Below are 26581 nucleotides of genomic sequence, written 5' to 3'. Positions count from 1 at the left end.
AAAAGAAGCATTCTACGTGCATATTTATACTCATGATCTGTCTAATCTAGTTTTTTAATAATTCTTTTAGCTATGCTTAATCAATGTATTTGATGTTATTATGTTGAGTTGGACTAGAAAGCTGTCTTTCAATTAAACACCATTTTTACAGTTGGGAAGACATGCTTTTATAATACTGAGGGAAAACATAGAGCAGTTTCAGTAGTGGGGCTACAAGGGTGAATGAATTGTGGAAGGTACGATTTAAAGGTATTGAAAAGAGGAAAGCTGCAGGATGAGACAATGTTTATAAGTGCAGTTTTTAGAAGACATTGCAAGGGAGGTGTTCGGACAGGATGCATATTTTGCTCAGGATGGAGTTCCAGGCGTGAACATTTTTACCAGACAATGATTTGAGGAAGGATATGGTATCGAGTTGGGGGCAAGGTTGATATGTGTATGCTTGGTGTCTCTAGAGATATGGACATTTGAGAATGGTTGAGAGTTTTATAGACATGATTATCTTTGTAGCTAAAGGAGAGTAGCTTGAAAAGGGTGTAGATGTTTAAGGATTTTACATTGAATAGTGACCAGGGTGTCCATTTGTTGTTGGAATAGATGCATGCCCACGGCAGAATTAGCAGCACAACACAGGGCAGATTTGAGGTTTAATAACATCACATTGTGTATAGCACTTAGCACTGGATTCCTCCAGCTTCTAAGCACTGTAATAATAGGTGTTATTGTTAGATAATGTGTTGGGCTGTGCCAAGTCACCCCTGTAACTTGCAAGACTAACACTGGTGTTATAGGCGAACACATATCGCTGCGCTATCTTGCCCGCAGGAACAAGGTAGATCTTAGGGGGCCTGGAACCAGGCAGATCCCATAGTATATTCTGGAGAGGTTGAGGACCTACACCACATATTAGAATTCAGAGAAAACACTTGAGCTGGAAGTAGGTTGATATGAATTTAGTAAAATGTGTTGAACATCAATAGTTTTACATTAGCAATAATGCTGTGGGGTTGCCATTCACAAACATTTCAGATGGTGAGGATTTTATTCAAGGAGTTTGGTGTTGGATCTTATCAGATTTAGGTAGTAGCTCAATAATGATTCCTCATTAGTGATGATGTAGACCTTGAGGTGATGGATGGCTTGGCTGTAGCTATACCCAAATAAAAAAGAGTTGTATGGACATATTGAGCAATATGAATAGTAGAGGTATAGATAAGAGTGCACAGTGGCATCACACAGTGTTTGCAAGGTGTATGAGATAGAGTACAGCTGTGGTGTATGCCACCCGTTGAGGTGATTTGATCTGACAGTAAGGACATCACCCATGACAAGACCCGTCTCTCAATGCATTTCCTGGTGAATAGAATGTCATTATGTAGTTCTGGTCAAAAATATTGAATACTGCAAAGGGGTCAGGAAACATATGGGGCCTCATTACATGGACGGCGTTAAGGCTTTACCAGTACCAGTAAGGGTACCAGTGCCGGTAAACCCTTACCGCTTTACTACGAGGTCCCTTTGTGGGACCCTACCTTAACGGCTGGTTTTACCAGCCGTTAAGGATGGGACCTGCAAAGGGACCTTGGAGGTAATTACGGTACCGCAATTTGCGGTACCATAATTACCGCCTTCACAATTCTCATTGAGCCAAATGGGGGCAAAAATGGGAATGGGGAAGTGCCATGGTTAATGGGGAATTACCGCCCCCACACACCTTGGAATAGGGCGGTAATTCCGCCATTCACAATGGCAGACTCGGTAAAATACCGGCGGCAACCATGTCGCTAAAAGCGTCATGGTTACCGCCGTCCGTGTAATGAGGCCCATGGACTCATGCCTCCCTGTTGTCTAGGAGAGAGTGTTGTTTTCTACAGGGAGGATGGCACATTCGGTGCTCTTACAATGGGTGGAAACAAGCAAGAGCAAAGAATGAGCTATTTCATTTGGTTGGCATCCATGTTTTAATGACAATCATGGAACGGGATACTGCAAATGGGATTATATCTGCGAAGGACATTTGGGAAAAGAAGATTTGGGGCATTTCCAGCTATTCTGCATCAAGTCAGATGTCTTATTCGAGCTTGGTTAGCAAGAAAGCTGTATACTAGGAATTGGTTTGCTTAATTGTGGTAGTTCCATTTGTGTTGAAGATTATCCTGGGCAATGATGTTAGTGCTAGGGGGAAGATAACATTCACACACTGGTTTTCATGATTTCACAGGGTAAAAAAATCAGGCTGTTCTCCACAGGAAGTCTGCTTTGCATACTGGCAAATTCTGCTTGTGAGTGATCCTGGACTAAAACCATCTGAAGCATAGCTGAAGGGTCTGTACTTTTGTGGGTGCATGCTTTGTAGATACCTATGGGGAATTACCCTGCACCAATGCAAGCCAAGTATTAATACAGTACAAAACAGTCCACTAAGCTTAATTATACCTTATGTTGCTACTTTCAAAAAAATGTCTTTCAGATTGTAAATGTATTTTCTACAAGCTCATTGGAAATAAAAAAATATTTGATCTGGTAGTCTCAGTATACCTGCTTAGGGGTTTCCTGGAATCCAAACAGATTTTGCAAAGGGGGCATCCAGCCACCTCTAATTTCTTTGGAGACCCCACATTTGAATGGGGGAGTGGTCATAGCGTGGCCTCATCTATGTAATTCTGTATATGAAGGATTGTATCATATTAACAACCACATGCATGTTTGACAGTTTTAAAATGTCCTCTATTTATAAGAGGTGTAATTTGAAAACTTGAGTGAGCCACCCTTGAATGAGATTTAATTTAGGCTTGGATGGTAATACATTCGAATTCTTTATTTGATGGCTCCAGAGATTTTCATATTCTACTATTCCATTGTGTAGCGTTGTAACAACTCATCTTTTATTCTTCCCATCCTTAGCCAAGGGTAGCCGAAACGTTCTTGGTTACATTGTTAATATAAATGTTTTATATTGCAAATATAATTTCACGATTAAACTCTATGCCAAAACGTATTAACACAACATCTTTGTAAACACCTCCTTTGTCGTAATGAGGCCCCATATCTTTAAAGATTTGTAACTCTATTAACTACATTTTGTAATTGTCATTGTGGTTATTAACTGCATCAAGCTATATGTTCTGTTGAATGATATGGTCATTTATATTATGGATCCGTGCTGGTTGTTATGATATTTCGTTTTTATCTATTTATTTTTTTTAATTTTCGTAAAAGCTATCTTATTTCATGACTAGTTTGAACATTGTAACCAATTACTCGAAATATAGTGAATACTTCTCAGTTCTCTTCAGTGCTCATTGCCAATAATTGGTGTATAAATTCCTTCTAAACAAAGCAAATATTGTAAGATTTATTATTCATTCTTTTTGCTTTGGTTTCTTTTTCCATACTCTCTTTGAATCAATAGTCATTTTATCTGAATTTCTCTTACCTTTAGTATAAGCAGCACTATGCTTCATAACTGCGTGGTTCCGGAGTGTATTTCACATTCAGTGCCATTTTGTATTAGGACCTAACGTAGATTGAACGTTCAGTGCCATTTTAGATCAGTTTGTATTGCTGTAATATAATTTAACAGCAGACATGCGTTGCTCGGAACTTACGTAGGTTAAACGTTAAACGGATTATCATTTGCTCCGAGTAGTAGTTTAAAACCTATAGAGCGATATGGGCACATTGAGATTACAAATTAAATAAATTGGTTGCTGAAGCTGGTAAAATGATTTTTAAGTGTAGTGTTTTCAGTTTATGCAAATATGCAGCCAATAGCAGGGGTGTTGCTAGGTCTGAAAAAGACCCGGGGCTACGCTAATGTCGGAACTGTTGGGACTGGGGGCTAGCTAGCCTTTTGTTTGTAGCTCCTGAGATTCTATCCGGGTTCTACAACCAAAACATCCGGGGCTATAGCACCTTTAGCCCCCCCCTAGTAACGCCTCTGGCCAATAGCAACCTTCAGTTCGAGCCCAACTCGACATCTGCTTGCCATCTGGACTACTGTGACTGTCAAGCCTGAATCTGAACAGCCAGCACAGCAGTAAGAAGCCTGGCTCGCCGTGTTCAAACCACCAAGACGTAGCAAAGGTGTTGTTGCCTGATAACTGCTCCCCATGTCCATTTCTGGGCCCTAAAGACTTGTAGGTCATTCTAAACACTTTTGCACTGCTTCACTTGCTGTACCCCTTCTACGGTGACAGCTTTCTCTGCTGACCTTTCTGTACCTGTTTCCTACGAAGGTGGGGCATCGGAGAACACATCTGTAAAACCAAAAGCGCAATTTTGCACACATTTTCTTGGCATGAATCCCCTCAAAAAGTCTTGCAAGAAGTCAGGCTGGCGTGCTTGCTTCACTCACTCATGCGATTCTGTCGCTCTTTGAACCCCACCCCTGTTTTACTATGATAAAAAAGAAAACATCTCCGATACTCACAAGATTCCAATTCAAAAAGCTTTCCTCTTCCAAAACTGCTAAACGGAGGACTGCATACACTGGCCCCCCTCTCTGCTAACGTCTGTCACTGGGCACTACACATGTAAGTGCCCTTTTGACTGGCTGTTCTCTGAATGCCGTCTAGGGTAGACACATTTCTATTGGCTGACCACGGTCCAATAGCACCAATGCACGTGAACTCGGGTGCAGCTTGCAAATACCCAACCTGCAGGAACTGAGCGTGCCTGTGCTGATTCCTGAACTGCAAGGGTGAAGCGGGTATTGCATGTGCACCATCTGTACACACTCAGATGTGCACCTGAATCACACGAGGGGGTGTCGCTCTTTTAACAAGAAAGGTGCACATGTAGAAGCGGTGTCCGGCAGAGAAGTCACACTAGACAAAAAAAGGCAATTGGATTCTGCTAATTCGTAAAAAAAGAAATAATACATTTCCTCCATTTTTCCCGTTTCACCATTTGCCGTTCTTCCAACCGGGATTTGCGACAGTAGTAACAAATAACACATTCTATGAATGTTTTATATGAACCCCTTTACTGCCAGGCTAGTATGCAAGTCCATGCAAAAAGGAAGTGTGAGAAAGTGTAAGCCCTGCCTGATTACTTTGGCAGCTATTTACCAAGAATGCCAGCATGTGCTGATTACCATTGCCACTTCATGGGATTCACCGGTTGGGAAATCAACCAGGGTTGTGGAAATGGATGAGCAGTTCAAGAAATACCACGTGCAGTATTTCTGCAAATCTGCATGTATTATTATGAATATTATTATTGTTACTAGTAAGACATTTCCACCCTTGTTTTGAAGATGGAAACAGCTTGCTGCTGAGAGCGGTTCCCTATGCTAGTGTTCGTTTTTTGTAAACAGAGAAAGTGTCATTTTGTGCCTTTCTCTGCGTTCCATTTGAAAGGGGCTGGGGAGCGGGGTCCCCTTTTAACTCCATGGTTATCATTTAGAAAAAATGTTCCTGCACTGAAAGAAAGTGCTTGTGCTTCCTTTTACTATGGTTACAAATAATTGCACAACTTCACAGAACGTATGATTGGAAATGGTTTTGCAGCTGTTCAAACTCCAGAAACGGTGGTATTTATTGCATGGAGGAATAATGCATGAGGGAATAACCACTAAACTCATCATTTGGTGTACAGTATTTGAATGATAAACTTTTTTAAAACTTTTAACACCAGACTCTGAGGGCATTAATACTGATTCTCTTTTCTCCTTCCCATGTTGTCGAATATTCTATGGCTACACTGTGGAACTCTACTAATCCAGCATCCCTGATATATCACCCACGCCAAAATTATTCTGGGACAAGAAACAGGCTGTATTTGAAAATAATAATCTATTTTTATGAAACTTTTGAATCAATCAAAAGTGGTCCCCTAACGTTATGTTGGGGAAGTCACTAACAATGTTTTACAATTTGTAGACAGCTTACCTTACAGAAAATGACCTGTCTGCCTGCAAAGATCTCACTAATTCAGAAAATGCTCACAAAAATCCATGTATATAAATTAATGCATATAAACCCACATATTACATGGCCTGCAGTAGCGTCCCTGTAGTTTTGGTTAAATTGCTCAAGCTATAGGAAGAACAGCTTCTGGGCAGTTTATAATTTCAGTGCCATGGACAAATTTGCTTGAAACTTTGTGAAAAAAGTATATTGCCACCTCTAAATTATTTTGCAAAATTTTGTGCAGTTTCATCAAGGGGGGGCAAAGTTGTAGGGGTGTCCCAAAACCTTTGAAATCCTGCTAGACATGAATAGAAACTAATTTTGCTTGTGGCTACAGCTCAAACCCCTGGATGGAGTTGCACGAAACCTACACGAGGGGGCCTACTCCCGAAAGTGTGCTTTTGCAAATTTGTTGTTAATCCAAATCCGTCCACTAGATTTAAAAAAAAAGGACCCAAATGTAAGTAAAACAAAAAAGTAACATCTGTGTCTGGTCCACTTCCTGAATTGATATCCACGGATGCTTCTAGGCCAATCAGAGAGCTGCAGAACATTTGCTGACACCCCACAGGCCCGCTGATTTGTCAATTAAAAATGTGAGATCGTCAAAAAAATTTAAACAGATGCCATGTTGGATTCGCAAACTTTGGCCATATTCCACAGACAATGCAGTTAAAACCTATTAATAAAACACATTACACTTGTCAAACAATTGAAACAATCTGTGGTTATGTGAGGGGTGATGAGGATGGGATGTGTCTAGAAAAATCTCAGGGTTTTCTTCTCTGAAGTCCGCGAACATCTCAGAAGTTGGGAGACATTCCTCTGATGTTTGTGAACTTGTCAAAAGTTCAAGGACATCCATGCATGTTTCTGTATTACAGGGTCGATGAAGAACAGTTTTGGATGGCTTATAACATTGGCATCTTTTAATGAAACTTCTTGAATGTTTGTGATATAATTTAAGCCCCACCATTGAATGTTTTTTTTCAAAGTTTGGTGGTGTTTCACTAAGAGGGGAGAGCATTAGAGGGGGGAGCAACATTATTGAAAGGCTTTTACATGTAGTGCAATTTATAAATCTGCAAAAAAAAATCAAAATTATTCTGTACCCAAAGTTGAATGTTTTTGCAAGGTTTGGTGGGAATTTGTCAAGATGGGGCAAAATTTGAAGGGGGCCCCAACATTACTAGATGACTTATAACCTTGGTGCCATTTGACCAATATGCAGAAATGTTTGTAAATACATTCTAGACGCATCTTTGAATGTTTGTGGTGAAAAGTTTAAATGGATTTTGTCAAGTTGGGGTAAGTTATTTCACTATTTTTGCACCTATATTTTGACACTTTTCAAAAAATAAAACATGGACCCGAAAGCATGCTTTTGCAAATAATTATGCCTTTTATTTTTCAAAAAGTGTCACAATGTACGTACAAAAAATTATGATATAACTTTGTAGACTGAGGCATAGCCTGTGGCCATGGTCGCCATGCTTCGTACAATGTGTCCACTGGCCATGGCCATTTGGGAACGGCAATGAGCCACCAGGGACCACTGATGTGGTTAACATTTTAAAAGCGGGATAGTCTTGAATGGGAAAAAGAATTCTGGGAACACCAATGGGGTTAAAGTAGACATGTCCACCAGGGTCTGGCTATGTGGTCAAATTTTCTAAATCGAGATAGGATGGAATGGGGGAAATATTCTGCGTATGGCAATGGGGTTGTCTACTCTGATTTGCTTATTGGGGCCTGTAGCATGGCTGAAGCCCATGCCCTATGGATTGCTAGCCATGGCTGCAAACCATGAGTCCGGTGACTGTTCACATGATGGGGCTATAGTGGACAGTGGACCAGGATGCAGGCTAGGTGCAGTGGATAACCGGGGGTGGGGGGGATTTGTTGTGACTGGGGTCATGGTCGAGCATCATGCCCTGGGCAATTTAGTAGATGTGATCACTGCAGGTGTAAAATTACTTGTTTCACTCTCTCCCCATTCCCATGGGATTCCCCCGATATACCCCCAATAATGGCAACAAACTACACATACAGCAGTATTGAACTACCCATGCCCACAGGTTTCTCCCTGTATTCCCCTGATAACACTTGAAAACCCTCACAGGCACCTCAATTGCATTTATGCTCCTTGGCACTCTCCTGGCCGTTAACCCTATCGCTGTTTGATTTGTGACGCATTTCTTCTCTGAGGTCGACATGATCGAAATGCGAGTGCTGAATTTTGGCGGTCTTGTTGCTTTAAATCTGATCACCTTAACTCTTAATGAATGGGTTTTCACTGAATTCAAGGGTTTTGCTATACTCTAGGTTCCTCAAGGACCACATGCCAAGGCCTTCTGCCGTGGCGACTGTCCATGTTGTACCAAGACTTTTCTTTAGCTCCCACTAGCCGTGGCTGAACATGTTGCTTAGTTTCTTGAAGTCCAATTAGCTAAGGCCTCCGGCCGTGGCCTCTGTACGTGTTGCACAAATATCTTTTTTTTTAGCCCACTAGCCATGGCCACTGCCCATGTCACACCATTAATTTATTACCAAACAACCATTACCCCCTGCCCAGTAAATATAGGCACTACAGATGTTAAACTTGTTTTCCTAATTCCTTATTCCAGTGATAATTTCACAGTAATCATTTCCAATAACTGACATTCCTGCTGAAGAGTGCCGATTTGCCGATTTCTGCGATAACAGGAAAAATTACTCCGAATTAAAAAGTCTTCCACGTCCTCACAGGCACTCAGCATGTGTCTCCCTTCATTTTTCCAGGCTCCCTCATTCTACTCAATTGCTTTTTCCCTCCCTGATGCTCTCCCATTACCCCCTATCAATCATCACTTTGTGTGACGAACATTTTTGTCTGAGCGCGTCTTGCGGTGTTGCCGCTGTAATCTTGTGAGATTCCCTTGGTCTTCCCCCGATAAACTGAAAATGTTCTACCTGTAACTGGCTCCGGAATCCACCCCCAAATCCCCAACCTCACATAATGTTTTCTTTGCCATTGCTGACCTCTAGCCTGATGTGATTGTTTTTAGTCATTGCTATTGGTATTGCTATTCATATAGTGCCAATGGCCAGACCATCTAAGCTCTTTTGTTCAAAACAATCAGTGTTCCCCTTGGAGTGATTATATAAACAGAAGAGTTTTGAGTCTCTTTCTGATGTCGAGAACAGTATTAGACCCTGTGAGGTCATGGGGAGTTCATTCCAGAGTTCATTGGCATTTTTCTTCACCTGCATAGCGTGTTGAGTTTTTGCATTTATGGCTTCTGGGAATATCGTGGGAATCACTCTCATTGAGCAAATAAAAAATGATGGCTTTTCATTTCTAAAACTACTGCCCCAAACCAGTCAAGGAAATTAAGTCAATGCTTTGCGCCCAAATTGTTTCTTATTTGATCCAAATCTGCCCATTGGTTTTCGTGCACTTTTTCTCTATAGGAAAATGAATGGGAGTACATTGAAAACTGTGTTTTTATGTTTTCTTAATAACTTTGTCATTTATTTTTCATTTATTTATGAATTTCACCCAACATTTCATGTTTGTGTGAGGGAGGCCTTGACAAGCCTCTTGTTTGGAAAATATCATCCAAAAACATCCAACACATCAAAAGATATAAGCCTCTCTCAGCCACTTTGCTACAAGGCACCACGGCCATTTTAAGGTTTTAAGCAGCAGGGGGAACCCTGCTCTCATTCAAATATTTTAAAAAAATCTGGGATGGATTTACCCGACAATAGTCAACACAATTACGTCAATGCTTTGTGCCCAATTTGTTTCTTATTTGGTGGGTGCTAATCTTCCCAGCGGTTTTCATGCTATGGCTATTCAAATACTGCACATTCTTCTCTATGGGAAAATTAATTGACTGAAAATTGTGGTGTTTTATTTTCTTTATAACTTTTTTCATGTAAATAACGTATTGTGCCTATAGTAGGTATTAGACATAGAATCTTCGCATTCCCTATGTATGATTTCAGGCAGGGTTGAATGATAGGTTTCACCTTAACTATATTGTAGTAACAATTGCCATAAATAACAGCCTCCATAGTATTGTTCAACGAAATATGTGTATAAAAATACAGACATTGCAGCGTGATGTGTTATTATCTCCTTTTCCCCTGAACAGTGTTTAGGGCATTTTTTATGTTTTTATTCCATTTGAATGTTAGAACAGAAATCGTCTATTTTCTGAAAATGAATGACCATTTTTAGGTGCATGTAGGCATTGTCACTTGATAGGGCCTTCACTGCTGCCAGCAAGGGAAGCGCTCATTGTAAAGAAGGTCACAAGAGGGGTCAATGTGCATTGTCTCTTTGTCTTCAGCACATTTCATCACTGAGGCCACTGCCCATTGTGAGCCTTACAATCCAACTCCACTCAAAGTTTTTTCAGAAAGGGAGAAAGAAATCTATGGGGGATACATGTGAAAATTAACAACATCTTTTCACCTGTGAGCCTCACATGTATTGTCTCATCAGATGCAAGTTGACCTTCGACATTCAAATTAATCACTGCACACATCTTGGCTGCTTAGATCAATGGTCATGTTTATCTCTGCTAGAAATCAATATCTGCTTATTATGCACATTCGAATTATGGATGCACAACCTTGCTTCTGCAGTCCATAAAACAACTGTACTAAAACCGCAGTCGAGGGGCTTTCAATGCCACTCAGATAAGGCGCCTTTGGTTCGTGTGTCAATACATGGTGAGCATGCTATAGAAGCCAAGCAACTCCTTCCATGTCTTTCTTAGATCTACCTTTCCACAGCCCTCACCCATGTAGATAGGAGCAAATATATTGATGCAGAAAATGACCTTCAGGTTTGACTCAATCAATGTCCATCCTTTTTTCAACACCATAGACTTTATGTTCATATAAATGTAAATACTGTATTAAGGGCCGCTGGCCACTCATTTACCACAGACCTGTATTTTGAATGATAGAAATCTACCTCTTTTGAACTGACTGGTGGAATGCGCTCTGGCCAACCTTTATTTAATGCAGTGTACAAATGTGGTGGCAGCATTTCAGCTTCCTAATGGACGCTCTTACATTTCTCTTTTCTGAGGTGATGTGTATTTGGGAGGTGAATTAAAAATCAAAATTCTCTAAATCTGCCATGTGGACTCTTTCTCTCTCTCTTTTCTATCTCTCGTTCTCCCTCTATCCCTATCAGTCTATCTCTGTTTCTAAATCACTCCCTCTCTCCCCACCCCTCTCACAACATACTCAATCCTACTCTTTCTCTCGTATTTACTTCTCACACTTATTTCCTCTCTCTGTATGTCTTTCTCTATTTCTCTCCCACTCTAATGGCCCTTTCTATCACTGATTGTGTCCCTAGCATACACTTTAACGTGACTACTGTTTTGCACATGGCATTCAGCCTGTAGAAACCTGATTAACAAAAACAGCCTAAACTTAACCTTTCTTCTTTCCGCTTTAAGCTCCCTCTCCAACACTAACCAATAGTGTTACATCACACCATTTTTCCATTGCTGCAAGACATTAATATATCCATAGGGTGCTCTGTAAAACATTTCTCAGAAAACCCTGACTGTATATAAACAGTCTATATTTCAGTGTAAGCCACAAAGTGCTCTGTTTGTAAACCCACCATAGGCAGTGTTCCCACTAAGATGTTGTGACAGAATCACATCTGCTCTGCAGCAATATAAGAATGAGTAGTGGTTAAACCACTTGCTGAGCCTTCACACTTCTACAAACCATGAAGGTAAAACAGAAACAATTATGAGATATACCTCCTTCACCTTTTGTAGTAACCTGGGCTGAGAGAAGGCAGTGCTCACAAGAGGTGTGCGATTGTGATTCAGTAGTGACCCAAACAGCAAAGTATAACAGGCCAAAATAAAAGGAATGTCAAATCAAGGTTCTATAAAAAATATTAATACTTTAAATAAACACACCATTTACAAGAAAACTAACTATAATAACACTGTACAAAACTCACCACTGTGGATTGAACAGAGAAGATGCAGAAAAAGAAAGATGCAGCACTCTGAATAAGAATACAGGGGTTAAAGGCAATTCAACAAACACAAATGTCTTTGAAAAGGATATTTCTTTGATGAAAAAGGTGTACAAGTGACCTAACCAGTCTCTAGGGACCAAAATGAACCAGTTGGGCAGTTATGGGTAAATAGTACATTCTAGGTTGTTCCACAGTATAGAACCAGTCTTCGTGCTGTTGTGAGAGCATCAAGCTCAGTTCGGGTATGGCGGATTATGTTGGGCCAAGAAGCATGCCGACGTTAAGGCAGTTTGAATGCGGTAGCTCAAAGTGATTCAAGGGTGGCAGTTCACGCTGGTGCTAGATGTGTGGTAACTGCTGGGTAGGGTATATAGGCTAATGCTCCAGTGGTTCTAGATAAAGGTTGGCGATGGTTCGAAAAAGTAAACCTGATGATTTGATAGGTTATTTATAATGCACAGACACAGATATGAGATATACCTCCTTCGCCTTTTGTAGAAACCTGGGTGGAGTGAAGAGGTTTGTAAGCACGTACCCGGGGATCGATCCTGTTGTGCTCCATGTCGTCCTGCCCCTGAGCTTTCCTCCCAAGACATCCTCTGATGTGCAGTTTGGCGAAGCTGCAGTTTGAGGTCAAGCAGGATCGACTCATTCAGTAACTGCTGGTTCAAGTCAATGAGTGACACTCTGACAGTTGAAGTCAGTTCCAGGGATGAGCAGTTGATACGAGCAGAACAGGTGACCAGATCTGCAAGGACACCATGTGGTTATGAGCTGGTTCAAATGTGCAAGAATGGTAGTTTGAAGGTTTGGTTGAGTTCCAAAAGCAGTACTGATAGATCCTGGGGTTCAAGCAGTGGAGAACCTGGCTCAAAGGCAGTTTGATCGATTTGATGTGATGAAAAACAGGAATCTTGGCTGGCATGGCTCTCAGGATGCTGTAAGTCACCCTATGGTGTGTCAGAGGCCTGTTCAGTGTATGTTCTCTGTCACTCAAGCAAGGGAACATGGCCTGCATATTCAGGAGTCCTTCACCACAATGTGGTCCTGTATAGCAGTGTTACTGGCAGAGATGCAGGTCTTGTTCTGGCATCAGGTCACTCCCAATATGTCCTGGAGATAGATAGGGAACAGAGATTGCCCTCCCTAGGATGCTATGTCTTCACCTCACTGGTGGAGGGCTTTGGAAAGTCAACTCTCCCAATGGATGCTTCCTTGGGTATTTGTTCCAAAGCGAATCTGAGAAGAAGTGGGAGATCCCTTCTTTTAAAAAGCCCACAGATGATTGGCCTAAAGCAAACCTGCTTAAGGGGTCCAATCCTTGTCCTTAGAACAAGTGGAATGTGCCTTTTGACATCATACCCAAAGTGCTTTGTGTTAAAGGAAGTGGTGGGGACAGGAAGGAAGAGAGGTAAAGAGAAAAACAAGATGGTGGACTCTACCTCCAACTATCTTAGCTCTGCCGGTCTACACTAAGTCCTCTCCTTCTCTTGTCAATAGCATCAAACACACTTTTGGTGTGCAGCACTCTGGTGTGAGACTAGTCCTTTTGGGATGGTTTTGTCCTTTGATTCCTGCTGGGAGGCTGTCTCACTGTAGAGGGTGTTACCTGCCCTCATAATGGATCAAACCAACAGGCATATCCACCCAGCCTTCTGACCTATCACTTGGCAGGGCTAGGCTGTCTAACTAAAAATATGCATAACCCTTCCACAGCTCAGCTGAGCCTACATTGCTGACAAATATATGGTATCCTTGGCCTCAAGCCCAGGGATCGTATCACTCCAGCACTGAAATCTCTACAATGACTCCCAGTGGCTGCAAGGATCAAATTCAAGACCCTTTGCATTGTCCACAAGGCCTTCTCAGGCCTGGGACCAAAATACCTTCAGCTTTCTCTTCAGAAGTATCTTCCTTCTTGAGCTCTTCGCTCTTCCACATCCAACTTCCTGAGGGTCAGTCGCTTTTCTAAGCAACGAGTTGGGGCAGATCTCTCTATTCGCCTCCCTCTGGAACAGCCTCCCTGCCTCTCTGAAAATTGAGCAGAACCATCTCTGGTTCCGGAAGCAGCTCAAGACTTTCCTCTTTGCTTCTGTCTTCTTTCTTCCACTTCCCTGCTGATCTCCTGTCTGAGAATGCACTGGTTACCTGGCTAACCTGTGAATCAGAGACCTAGGTCCCTGCCCTCCCAGTTCCACACATGTACTGCCTTCTGGCAACCCTGCACCCTGGGGCTGTATGTCCACCCCTACAGTCCCCCTACGTGCACTTATCCAACATTTGTTGTATGCACTTAACCCCTGCACTGCCACCTGTTGGCCGCATTCATTTTCTTTGTTGTGATCCAGTCTTGCACGTCTCCTGCCCTTCCCCTTGCACTTTTCCCCTTCCTTCTCCCCCACACTTGCAGGAGCAGAGGAGCAGAGGGGTACATCTTTAATGCAGACCTCGTGCTGCACTGGCTGTCAGTGCAGCTGTCAGAGGGCAACTGTTCTCCCTAAACCTGCTCTGTGCCACAAGAGAGCAGATGCTGCAGATCTGGATCCAGTCGAGTACAGGTGTACACTATGCTTTTGGCATGGAGTTTGTGCAGAGGGGGGTCTGATCAGCAGACCACCCTTTCCGAGAGAAAATTACCCACATCATTTATATTTAATAACAATCAAAAAAAAAAGCTGGGGCTTCTACACTCTTGCCACATCACCCATCAGTATTTCATGACAAAAACAATTATTGTGTTGCCTGACTCTTATATGCTGTCAAGGGTATTGACACACGTTTGAGTCATTAAGCTGCAACAGTTGGTGCTGTGGGCTTAGAAAATCCAAGAAAAGCCCATGTTGCACCAGAATCCAGGAGAACCACGCAGTTTTGTGCACACCAAAATGGTCGCCTAACCTGCCACCCACCAGTGCGAGCGTGATGGGCCGGAAGCGCCATGTGTAAAGGTGGTGCCCAAGGAAAAACCGCTGGGCCTGTTAGCTCAAAATCGCTTTTAAACCACCTCTGTTTCTCTGAATGCAAGCTTAAAATGTCCATTTCAAACATTGCAAGATAGCTAATACAGGAGACCATCTGTTCAAAATCCGTTTTAATTAATGTCAAAAATGGCTAAAATTAGGGACACAAAATTATTCTACTGCAGAATCCACACCAAGGCCATGTTGAGCAATGATCATATACTATCAAGAAAATTCAAGACAACTCCTAAAAAAATGGGTGCAGTACCGGCATTGGACACAAACCGGCGCTAGCGGTCTAAACTCTGACAGGAGAACTGTACTTCAGGAGTTGCAAAAGGATCCTGAGCCAGCTGGAAACTTCAAAGCCTTTTGGTTAATTAAAATTCTTAAACACCTGCTGTTCCAAGAAGACAGGCTGATTCAATTAACAGTCCAAGAGGCTGGGAAACATTCTCACCTCAGAACTCCACACATGAAGGCAGGATATCACATGGCCCTGTTGATTGAGAGGGAGGGGTTTCTCCTCCAGCCTGCAGGACCCAACACAATAGACTATTTCCATTGAATAGGATATGCTGATTTGGGTGTTGACTGTAAACAGTGCCCTGCCAGCAAAGAAGGCCATGTGACCATCTGACTCCCTAAGCTTCTGGGGGCGGACCCAAACACTGAAGTGAAGTGAATTGAAGGCAAATATATGTTTTATAAGAATACTGATAACTAATTGTAACCAGATGACAGAAATGTACAACTTTGGGATCTTTAAAATGACACATTCACTCCCAGTTCAAGACTAGGCTGGTCGCTCTGTGATGTTCTGAGGCAAAACCCCCGGAATTATGAATGCTGCAAACACTGTATTTATGCTAGAGACACGACAACTTAGATTAATATGCTCAGGAAGAGGGTACAGGTCTGTGTAAAGATTTGATGAAAAACCAATGTTGCAAAAGCTACCAAAAACGAAAATAAGTTGTCATTTTTGAATGCAAGCTCTTCGAAACGTCAGAGTTGGAACAGAGACTACCTTATGTGATATATGATATGTACATGTAATGTCAACAACGTGTGTATCTGGGAAACCTGTCAGTTATGAAAAATTCATTTTCTAAGTAAAAGCAAAGGGGCGCTTCTTCAATAGATTGTAAATGATGATGACTCACTCTGACAAGCGATCCCTTCTCAAATCAGGGACCAAAGAATCCTTTGACCTATCAAATCGTGAGTGGATTGGGCATAGAAAGTTAGCATCCACACCCATTTTCAAAAGACATAAAAAGAGCCACTGGAAGCTAGACAGGGAGATTCATTTTCCAACCTTCAACTGAATTCCTGCGCAGCACGCTGACAGAGAACTCCAGAATCCAGAACTCCAGAGATCCAGACTAACTCCAGAAAAAAAACTCCCAAGAGCTGAACTCTTCAGCAGGCCTCAAAATCTTTTACAACTATTCAACCGCCGGGCTCTGCGGTTTGCTGCTTGCTAAGAGTCCTGTGTATCCAGAACAGAACCAGTACCCAGAAAGCAGTGCGGTATCCAGAATCCACTTAATCCAGACCAGCAGAACCAGAGACCCAGACCAGACCGCTGTGAACAGAACTGGTGCCTGATTGACCCTCCGAGCAGAGAGAACTGCAGCTAAACTTGTTGACCAGATCCGTGACATGGCCATTCCTTTCAAATTTATAGTGTGAGTACCCAGCCAGAACTGTGCAAAACCAATCTCTTAGCTTAAAATAATCTGATTCAAAACATTTGAACCTGTCCAGAACTGCATCATAGGAATCGTGTGTTCCTTCTCCGATTTAAACCTGTAAAGTGTCATTTTGCCATTTTGAATCATTATTTCATTTCTGAAAAACTACCTTCACGAAATCGTCCGTATCTCTTGAACCGTTTGTGCTAGGAACGAGTTTTAACTTTCATTTTAAAGCTAAGAATCTAGGCTTTCCATCGAACCACACTCGACGCACTCGGAAAAAGTGCCGCAATTTGCGATTTGGCTCAAATTTCTTCACTTGTCAAAATAGCAGCTTCTTGCTTTCCTTTGCTGAAATTCGTTTGCAACCTGACAACCATTCATGGAGCATTGCTAAAGTGATCCTGAACTAATTTAAAGTAGCTATCACCCACCCTGACTCCCTTATAGGGAATTAAAATCATTTTTAGCATATTTTTCCCTTCTTTGCATACCACATTTAAAGTACTTTGCCTGTGTTTAAAATCATCCCTGTTTCTCTAAGCTTGCTGGGGGGAACGGGAACTAATTGCCAAAAGGGGAAAAGTGATTACATTGTCTTTTGTTGAAATCAAATCAAGGTTATTCCTGTGTTGCATTCTTTTCCATCATTGTTTTTCCTTGAAACCATAAAAGCATTCTCAGTTACCTTATCCTCCCTATACTAACTCTTAAGTAATTGAATCAGTGTGCTAGTGTAACATCACCCATTGTTGATCATTGTCATCTGCCTAAGTGTGATATCAAATATTAATTTATTATAAAAGTGTTATATATATCTATTGTTTAATTTTTCAAATAAACCTTTTTAATTTGCAAAACAAACCTACTTCTTGGCTCAGTGGGGTCAGGGGGATTCTAAGAGAGGGGCGTTATACAAGGGTTCATCATCCAGATTATAACTTGTCATAAAAATATATAAATAAGGGCTTCCCTTCAGCAATCCCAGACAAGGCACTGACTTAGTGGGAATGCTTGATTGGAGTCATTAACAGTAGGGATAGAGCTTTACCTGAGAACTATGCCATTGTAAGCGTCTCTTGAAGAAGGATTGAAAACCAAAAATGTTCACAAGTTTCATACAGTGCTTTGAAGTGATGACACGACCTGCACTGGGTAACCTCTCCTTTCCTAGCGTTTGGCACGAGCTGTGTGTGGTCTGTGCACAGTGTGAAGTGTGTGTGTGAACCCGTTTGCCTCGCAGCAGTTATGATATGATATGGCATTCATAACACACCTATACACAAGTGTTTTAAGGCGCGATGAGGCAAGGGAGGGGGAACAGAGGGAAGAGACAACGATCTGACTAGGCCAGGCGTCATTGAGATCGTGAATGAGTTCATGAGTTGCCATCTGTATCTGTATGATTCTGCTTGCTTCGGTTGTTTTTGTGTGTAATTACGATTAAATGGTTTTCATAAGAAATGACCATAAACATCAACTTTTGATTTGTTTTTAAAGATCCCTGTAGAGAGACCATTCTTCTGATCTTTTGTTTACTGTGCAAAAATATATCTGGTCCTAAAGAAGGCAAGGGAAAACCTGAAGAAGCCTCATTTTGCCAAAACTATAGTAGGCACACACCTATTGGAATGTCTGTATGTGGCTCTGTGTGTTAGGTTTTATACATTCTGTTCATGGCAATGGATTTGTGTCTGTACTGGTTCGTTTTCTTTACTCGTTTGTGTTTACTATTCTTATTTTAATGATGTTTTCTTAATATTACAGAGTAGTCAACTTGTTTAGACAGCGTCTGAATTTAACCCCCAACATAATAGTTTGTGCTTTTGAAATACTTCACGTGTTTATATTTACGTACGTGCTTAAGAACTTCTCTTGATGTCTTATCCTGTCTTTTATAAATGCATGTAAACGTAATGAACATGAAAACGTTGTTGTGTTGATTTTAGTTGATGTAGTCCTTTCTGCATGAGACAAAGCATTGTCACCTGAGTTGTCTGTTGAATGTAAACCCTCAGGTGCTTTTGGGGATACTGAACTGCTCTCTACTGGGGTTCATGTAGTGTGGCTTCTCCTATTGTTGGTATAGGCAGTAATCACGCCAGCCAAAGGAATTCTGGTTGTAGACGTCACATGTACGTTCATTTTAAATTCTACGGGTACAATTACAGTACATTTCTGCATGCGAAATGACATCAGTGGCAATGAAAATATTGTGCAAATGTATTTAAATTCATAATAGGTGTGTGTGCTGTGTGTGTGCGCCAAGGGTCAAATCCTAAAAGAAAAGTGGGGGGACTCATTAACATACCAATTGAATGTGTTGTTACCAGAAAATTAGCATATCAATGTGCCGTCTGAAAATAGTGGGGGGACTTCTGAAAAACGAGGGGGACTCCATCCACCCACACGTGCACTCGACTTGAGCCACGGTGTGGCACAGTCCATTAATTAATATGGATGCCACTTTCTGTCACACAAGGCAAGCTTTTGTTCACTTAAAATAAATACCTTGACGTGAATTTTCCATCAAACAAACAAGTAATTGAAAGCATTCAGCTGTGCACACTGGCCCCCTTTTTCCCCATGCCAAACAGGCTCTATGATTGGCCACATGTAAGCTCATTTAAATGTGGTGGGGATGTAGTCATCTCAGGAGGGCAGTCAGTAGCACCAAGGCCTGGTCCATTGTGATCCAATTGTACTGCCGCTGGTGGATGGCAATCCTTTGGGTGAATGATGGATTGTTTCTCTACCCTGCTGCTAGAGAAAATGCCATTAAAAACATGCTTCTGCAAGTCACCCTTCAGGGTGTGATGGATTGCTCCTGGGTAGTCTACACTGAGCACAGTTTCTCCCAGACCCCTTTCTGCTAGTCCTTGCACTTAGAAGTTCATTTCCACAGCAGATGCTCCATAAATGTATTTCATTTTTTCTCATCCATTCACCTGGTGCCATTTTGCCGCTCCCAGGGTTAAAGGAGTTGCCATCTGAACAGTAGTCATTGATCATTCGCTGCCTCTGTATTCCTGGCTGCCATTTTGTTCTGATAAATTATGAACGCTCTTCTGAAGAAGCACCATGGTGTAAGGATAACAGGAGCCGCATTTGAAGAAATAAGCTGGAAATACAAAGTCAGCATTCGCAAACCACAAACGTGTCTGATTTTTGCTAAACATATTCTCAAACAACGTGTGCTTTTAACATGCATTCTTACGAAAACAAAACTGACATTCTGCGCTGTTGGAATACATCTGCCTCTCATCGGTCCCTGATAGGTTTCGTTTTTCTCTGGAATAATACGTGCACTTTAACCAGGTCCACATGCTCTCCTATTGATAGATTACCCCGTGCTTTATGTGCTTGTAAACGGCTTGTAGCCCTTTTCTGAAACCTCGTCTCGGATAAACTGGAGGATTTCCGGATGCAAGTTTGCGTATGAAGATTCGTGTAGGACCACACGCGAGTCCATCTCTTGTGTTAATAAGTAGCTTGAAAACTGCAGGATCGCCTCCTTTAAAGAGTGATCATTTTTTTATTTGTATATGGTTTATTCAAACCTTTACAAAACAACGAAAGAAGCATGTAATAAAATCCAGAGACATTACAAAAGTGAAAAGAAAATTTCAATTCATCATCAGCATTAATGGTAAATTAAAACAGAGAAAAACTATATACAATAATCAATACAAGCGCCCTTTTCAGATAATCGTTCAAAAAAGAAAAAGAAAAATAAATCCTACCTAAAATAACAAATAAAAACATAACACAATGCAATTTTAAAAATGAAATAAAAAAAATAAAAAAATGTTGGCTCTGTATTACAAGTTTAACTTTTGATGAATCGTGATAGCGCTAAATCCTCATGGATAGTCTGAGTATTAAGGCACCGTTTCCATGCCAACTCTTCCTCATATAGAATAGAATTTACATTAAGGGGCTCCAAAAAATGTTGCCCTAAGCGGCTGTAATGACACGCACTCCATGACCAGATGTTTTAAAGTCTCGTAATTTAGCAAACAAAACCTACATCTGGCTTCATCCAACGGAATCAACAATCTCCTTACTAAGAGTGATCATTAGACCGTCCCAGTTTGCATCAGCAGTTGAATATTATTTCTCACCCAAAGCATAATACATGGTATGGGGAAGGATAGTTAAAGAGGAGCCGTATCCAAACCAAGCCATAGTCAATTGCCCTCATTCACATCAGCCTGGGTGCTTGCCTTTCAGACCAAAGCACCACTGGGGGAAAGGAGTGTCATCAAGGGAGGGGCAACAAGTCCTGTAACTGTGCCAGTTCTTTTTTTTAGGAAAAACCTAAAGCTGAGCCTATAATCACTAATGACATTGAAGGGGGTGCACTCACCCAAGGCTTCATGATGACTACATTAGAAATACAATTAAAACCAATGGGAGGTAAACAGGCTGCATTTTATTTCACAAACATTTTAGAAAAACCTGTACGGGACACCGCCTTACTGATACCTTTTAAAACAAGTTAACGTGACCATGTTTTAAGCAGTCTCCTCTGTCTCACGAGTAGCCTGTTGGCCTACTTGCAGTCTGAGCTGATCCGAGACGAATGGAAAAGTCAAATGTCAAGCAGAGAGTCAAAGACCCAAGCCTGGGATCCGTCTTTTCTCCAAGATGCGACACCCAAGGGTCCAGCCTACAGTCCAGGCCTGCTTGCTGGCCTATTGGACAGGAGAGGACCCCTCATCCACAGCCTGGGGAGCATAACAGAGTTCATATATGGTCATAAGATCTGCATATACATTGTGTAGGTCCCTATCAGCAGCACCACATGGCTGGTGGGCTACTGGCAACAGTCCTCCACCCAATGCTAGGGAAAATGCACATGTGAATACCACTCGGTAAATCAGGATTGAGCACATCCATCCCTTCATCTGAAAGATGTACACCATCACTATGAAACAAGGCTGGTGCGACAAGCCTAAATAGTCCATGCCTAAAAGTGCACAACTTGTGGGAACGGATCAACTTAGATAGCTCAATGTGCAGTTTCTTCACTGAAGTGTTCATCTCCATGGGGCGGATCGCTTTGCCCGAATACTCTCTAGGACTCACCTCAGACCACCCGTTTGCGGTGTCCTTGAAAAAACGTGCCAAACAAGTGAATTAATTTAAAAGGAATTCTCTAACTTGACACCTACTCTAACGAGCAATGACATTGGCAGCTGCATGTAGCACTAAGGCACCACCATTCAGTGGGCCAGGTAGGGGCGCAGACTTGGACGATCTCAGTGAGTGAATTGGTGGCACCGTTTTCTTAAAGTTCACCTGTATCCTCTTTCTATCACAGTAGGTTGGTTCAGCTGGACAAGTCTGCAATGTGACTCATAAGAAGCCTAAAGCATCCAGAAGTGTACAGGTTACATCTCCCAAGTATCAGTAAGTCTTCCCTTGGAGAAATACTTAAAAATCACATTTGTTAAGTTCCAATTAAACCCCATCTCGAAACTGGTTGTCCCCAAGGTGGCTGCCATGGAATTTTTGAAGCCACCTTACCACGTCATAAGGTTTTCCAGCCATACACGTGTGATGCTGAAGGTCACTCCCTTACTTAGACATGAGTGTGGATTCATCTCTGACTAGTGACCTGCCCGGGTCTGGTCCTATCATCTATGTGGCAATGGTGCTAGAGTGAAATACCTGTCGAAGGACACGGTATATGGCTGTGTAGTGGCATGTTTCGACATGACCCTATTATTCCATGAATGTGAGCAGCCAGGGAAGCCCACAGCACTTCGAGTGTCTAGGCCTATGCTACCTCCTGAGATTCTGTAATGAATCACAATAGACCAAAGCAAGCATATAGGTGCCAGAAGTCTCCACTACTTGCTGTGCCATTTCTGAATTATAAGGCTCCTTTCTTTGACCGGAGAACTCATCGCCACTTGTCTGCAAAAGGTTTTGTACAGGTGGGCTCCGCCATTGATCCCCCACCCCCACCCCGCCAAATATCCCAACAATAGCACTTTTTGAAACATTGATATGTATTTTAAAAGCCATCCATTTCTATTTTTTTTCTATCTCTTTTACTGTAAGCACACTTTTCTTTTATACTAAGCAACCCGTGAGTTGGCCAGTCCTTCATTCTAAGGACTAGTGTCGTATTTCTAGCTATTTTGCTTTTCTGTGTAGGATTTTAAAAAAAACGTGCACAAAACGACCTCAACACAATTACTCAAATAACCCAGCCCCACAGATAAGCTGGATTCCAAACCCTTTAACTTGCTAAGGACGCGTAAAGAAAGCAAACACACACGTAGCAGTCTGCCGCTTCCTCTCACCCAGCTCTGCAGACTTCCTGCTAGTCGCAAAGAAGTATGGCTTGCAAAAGAACATCTGTTTCAGAGTTAAAAATGGATTGTACCGTGTACAAAATAAAAATACCCCAACTGGCAATGGGAATAACCTTATTATTCCCTAAAAGATCATTTGACTCTCGAAATAAAAAAATAGGATGTAATACATACTCCCACTTCAAAATCCATTCTGGAGCTCTGCCAAAAGCGGTGTGACTCACTCTGCTGCAGCCCCCATGCAGCCGAGGAGCAGAATTTCCTGGAAGCTGCAGGAAGTTGGTCTTCCGGGTCCTTTTGTGAGTCAGGTTGATGTCGCTCACAAGAAGATTACACGTGTTGACTGTGTGCAGCAGCTCATGAGAGAAGGCTTTCATTGTGTGAATTGGCTTCATAATGACTTTCATGGAAGCATTATAGTTTAGGGCGTCAGAAAACTATTAAATGCCACCGGACACACACTATTTATGACCCAAATAAGTAAGCCTCTGTACTTTACTCTCAAATGTACCCCAGGGGCCAGGTCATCTAACATGTGCACAGTACTAAAAATTGGGGAAGGGGGGTTAGAGGTGCACTACTTATTCGTGTCTATGTGTACCCAGTAATTTAGTTAACATTCCTGTTTATGTCAATACATTCTGTGGTTCAATTGAACCTGATTATTTCAGGTGCAGGAGAGTGTAGAAGCTCTAGACCAACAGAGATCCCAAGTAATTACAATGCAAAGAATTACCCCTTGATAAAAATTGAGCAGATGCTTTGGTAATCCAAAATTGATCAAACATATTTTGTCATAATCCATATTATCTAAAAACGTTTGCACTAGGGCACACATTGGTCCGGCTGTTATATTGTACTATTTCCTGCATAGTGTAAAGCAAAAGGTGCAAGATGTAATATTTATTATGCTTTTCTATGTTCATATTCTGTTTTATCATGTGCCAAAAGTTTATTTAATAACCAAACGCACCATAACAAAAATAGAAAAAAGGTGTGCTGTATGTTTCTGTTCATGTTACAGTGCAAATATAGTAAATAAGCCAGTCTTCTTCAATTTTGCCCAGGAGAAAAAGATGTTTAGATAATACTGATTGGGGCTAAACCTAAGTGCTCCATTTCATATTATCTAAGCAGCAAAATTGGTGCTAAATCTGTTTTCTTCAGTATTCTGCACAAGTGCAAATCCTTTACAATATGGCCCCTGGTGGACATTATGTAGGTCTGCTATCAGCGCTCCAAAATAGAAAACTTTCCCCAGATGTTCTAGATTTGGAGTGAATAATAAATGATCCCCTGCGGGAACATTTAGTTTTCGTTCAGTTTTGTCACTTCAGTTAACAATGGGTCACGATATGACCACCGGGTAGGAGGTCCTTGGATAACTACAACGGTAGTAGGACCAAAAGAACACGAAGGTCTTCTATTTCAGCAACATATGCTAAAAGAAAACAAGCAATTTTGATATGATCAAAAGGCTTCTAGCCCTCGTTTATCGGGATCATTGTCATTGTGTTCTTGGCAGAACTATTATATATTTTAGCTGCCTGTATTTATTGACTGTGGGCCCTGATATCTAGATGTAGGCAGAGCATGCATGCTGATATTGAGGATTAGCACCAGGATGCTCGGAACGCGGGCTGTATTCGGAAATACAAGCCGGTGTTCCAACGACCATGGTTAGCTAGCACCCCCTTCCATTCCCCGCTCCCCTCACCGCAGCCCCCATGTAGTTTCGTACACGGGTGCTAATGGTGACTTTTTTTTTATTTGAAAAAAAGAAACATACTTTTACAGCACGGCCCAGCGCTGCACACTGCTGGTGTCCGCAAAGTCCCTTTTGATTGTTGAAGGCTTGACTATCATCAACATTGAAAACAGACTTCCAGCACACCAGCACTGCACGACACCGGACCGCGTTGTAAAGGTAAATTGCCTTTTTTGAAATAGAAAATAAGGCACCATTAGCACCCGTGTAGGAACGACACATGTACTAATTGTGATATGCCCCTCAGTGGCGTGTCGACCCTTTCAGTAACAGCACCGCCACCCTCGTTAAGGGACCCTCATTGCTCTCGGGCTGTTACCTATAGGGTCATCCTGCCACCTTGGGGCATATCGCCTCATTCGAATCAGTTCATGTCTCTTTCAGTTCACAGCTTTTGCCATGACAGAGGCACATCTATGATAGTGTAGCAACCAAGACTCTCATTACTTTTATTCATCTGCGGCTACTGCGACCAAATGTCCCCATGGAGCGTACTGCATCATGCAGGAATGAAATGTGGAACGCAATCGGCCTGATCCAGCTTCCTTCTGACTCGAAGAACAAAATGAGACATGGTTTGGGGGGGTTCTGAACACAATGATTTTCTCCACAATCACATTCTGAAACAGTAGCTTGCAATTGTGCTGGGACATGGTTCTGCACATTCGCATTTTCATTTTGAAGGCAACTCTTCACATTTGTACACACCGCTAGCAAGTCTTTTAATTATGTTCTGGTCATTCTTTGTATTTTTTATGTTGGTCATTAATCTGCTTGCTCACTTTATAATTGTATTTATTGTGCAAATGAATGAGCAGAGCAACTGCTTCTTAGGATGCTTCACAAATGGCTAAATTGCCAATTATACATGTGTTGGTCCAGGTGGTGGAGTGCCGACATCTATGATACTCTGGATTTTTGTGATCTCTACGTACCCCTCACTATATTGTCGTTATGTTATCTTTTTGTGGGGTTTTTACGAAAGGAGCCCCAGCTCCGAGAAGCACCAGAGATTTGTAGGAGTAGGGAATGGAGACGGGATGGGGAGGCTTTCATTGTAAGTGACTATAGAGCCGGTGCTGGGAGATATCTTGAGAAGGGAGGAACATAATCAAGGACAGTGTGGTGAGGTATGTGGGGGAGGGGGGAGGCAGGAGATAATATTAAAGGGAGTGAAGGTTAAAGGGGTGTAGGAGCGAATGGATGAGGGTAGATTACACCAAGAGGGTCTACATGTTGTTCTGATTCTGGAAGGGTACACCAAGGTATCAGATTTGCAGTTGTTAGCCAAGTTTGTACAGGGGGTCCTCAACGACTTGGGATGTGTCCTCTTGGAATGTTGCCGCTGCTCTGGTCTCCTGCTGCCAGTAGTTATTTTCCTATCAGGGATCAATCGGCACAAGGCAGCCCCTCCTCCAACAACAGGCACCACTTGCCCCTGTCTGCAGTTAAATCAGTCATCGGACACCGTCATCAGTATGAACTAACACCAGACCACTAACATGGTATGATAAAATGAGTAAATGGTTTAAAGTACTTATTCAAGAGCCTTCTTTGGATGTTGGCGTCCTCATTGCTGTTTTCTGAAGAGAAAAAACTCGGTTCTTTGGGGCTAAGATTTAGAACATGGAGGACATGTGGGAGGTCTGTTTGGATCTAGTGGGTATGGATATTGTGTGGAGAATATTCAAAGGTATGGCGTTGTAACCTGACCAGTCAATTTATATGAGCTTGTGGTATTAGAGGACACATATAAGCCTGAGTATGAGGTCAATGGGGGTTGAATTTGATGTAGGTAGGCTAAATGGTGTTCCACTGTATTGATGTGGTGTGTCTCCAGGAATTCTTGGATTTGGGTGTAGGCATCTTGGTGAAGGATTTTCAAGAGGAAGG

General features: G+C 42.0%; 1 protein-coding gene across 5 annotated transcripts in view; it reads left to right on the top strand.

Moving 5' to 3' along the window:
- The window catches only part of GRIA4 (glutamate ionotropic receptor AMPA type subunit 4), a 1206498-nt gene that overhangs the window by 545276 nt on the left and 634641 nt on the right, over window positions 1–26581 (top strand). The gene's annotated exons all lie outside the window — the stretch shown is intronic.

This window comes from Ambystoma mexicanum, chromosome 7q (genome assembly GCF_040938575.1).
Source record: "Ambystoma mexicanum isolate Mex_15411 chromosome 7q, UKY_AmexF1_1, whole genome shotgun sequence".
Taxonomy (NCBI): domain Eukaryota; kingdom Metazoa; phylum Chordata; class Amphibia; order Caudata; family Ambystomatidae; genus Ambystoma; species Ambystoma mexicanum.
The sequence above is the reverse complement of the archived record's forward strand: the minus strand, read 5'-3'. Positions and strand labels throughout refer to the sequence as shown.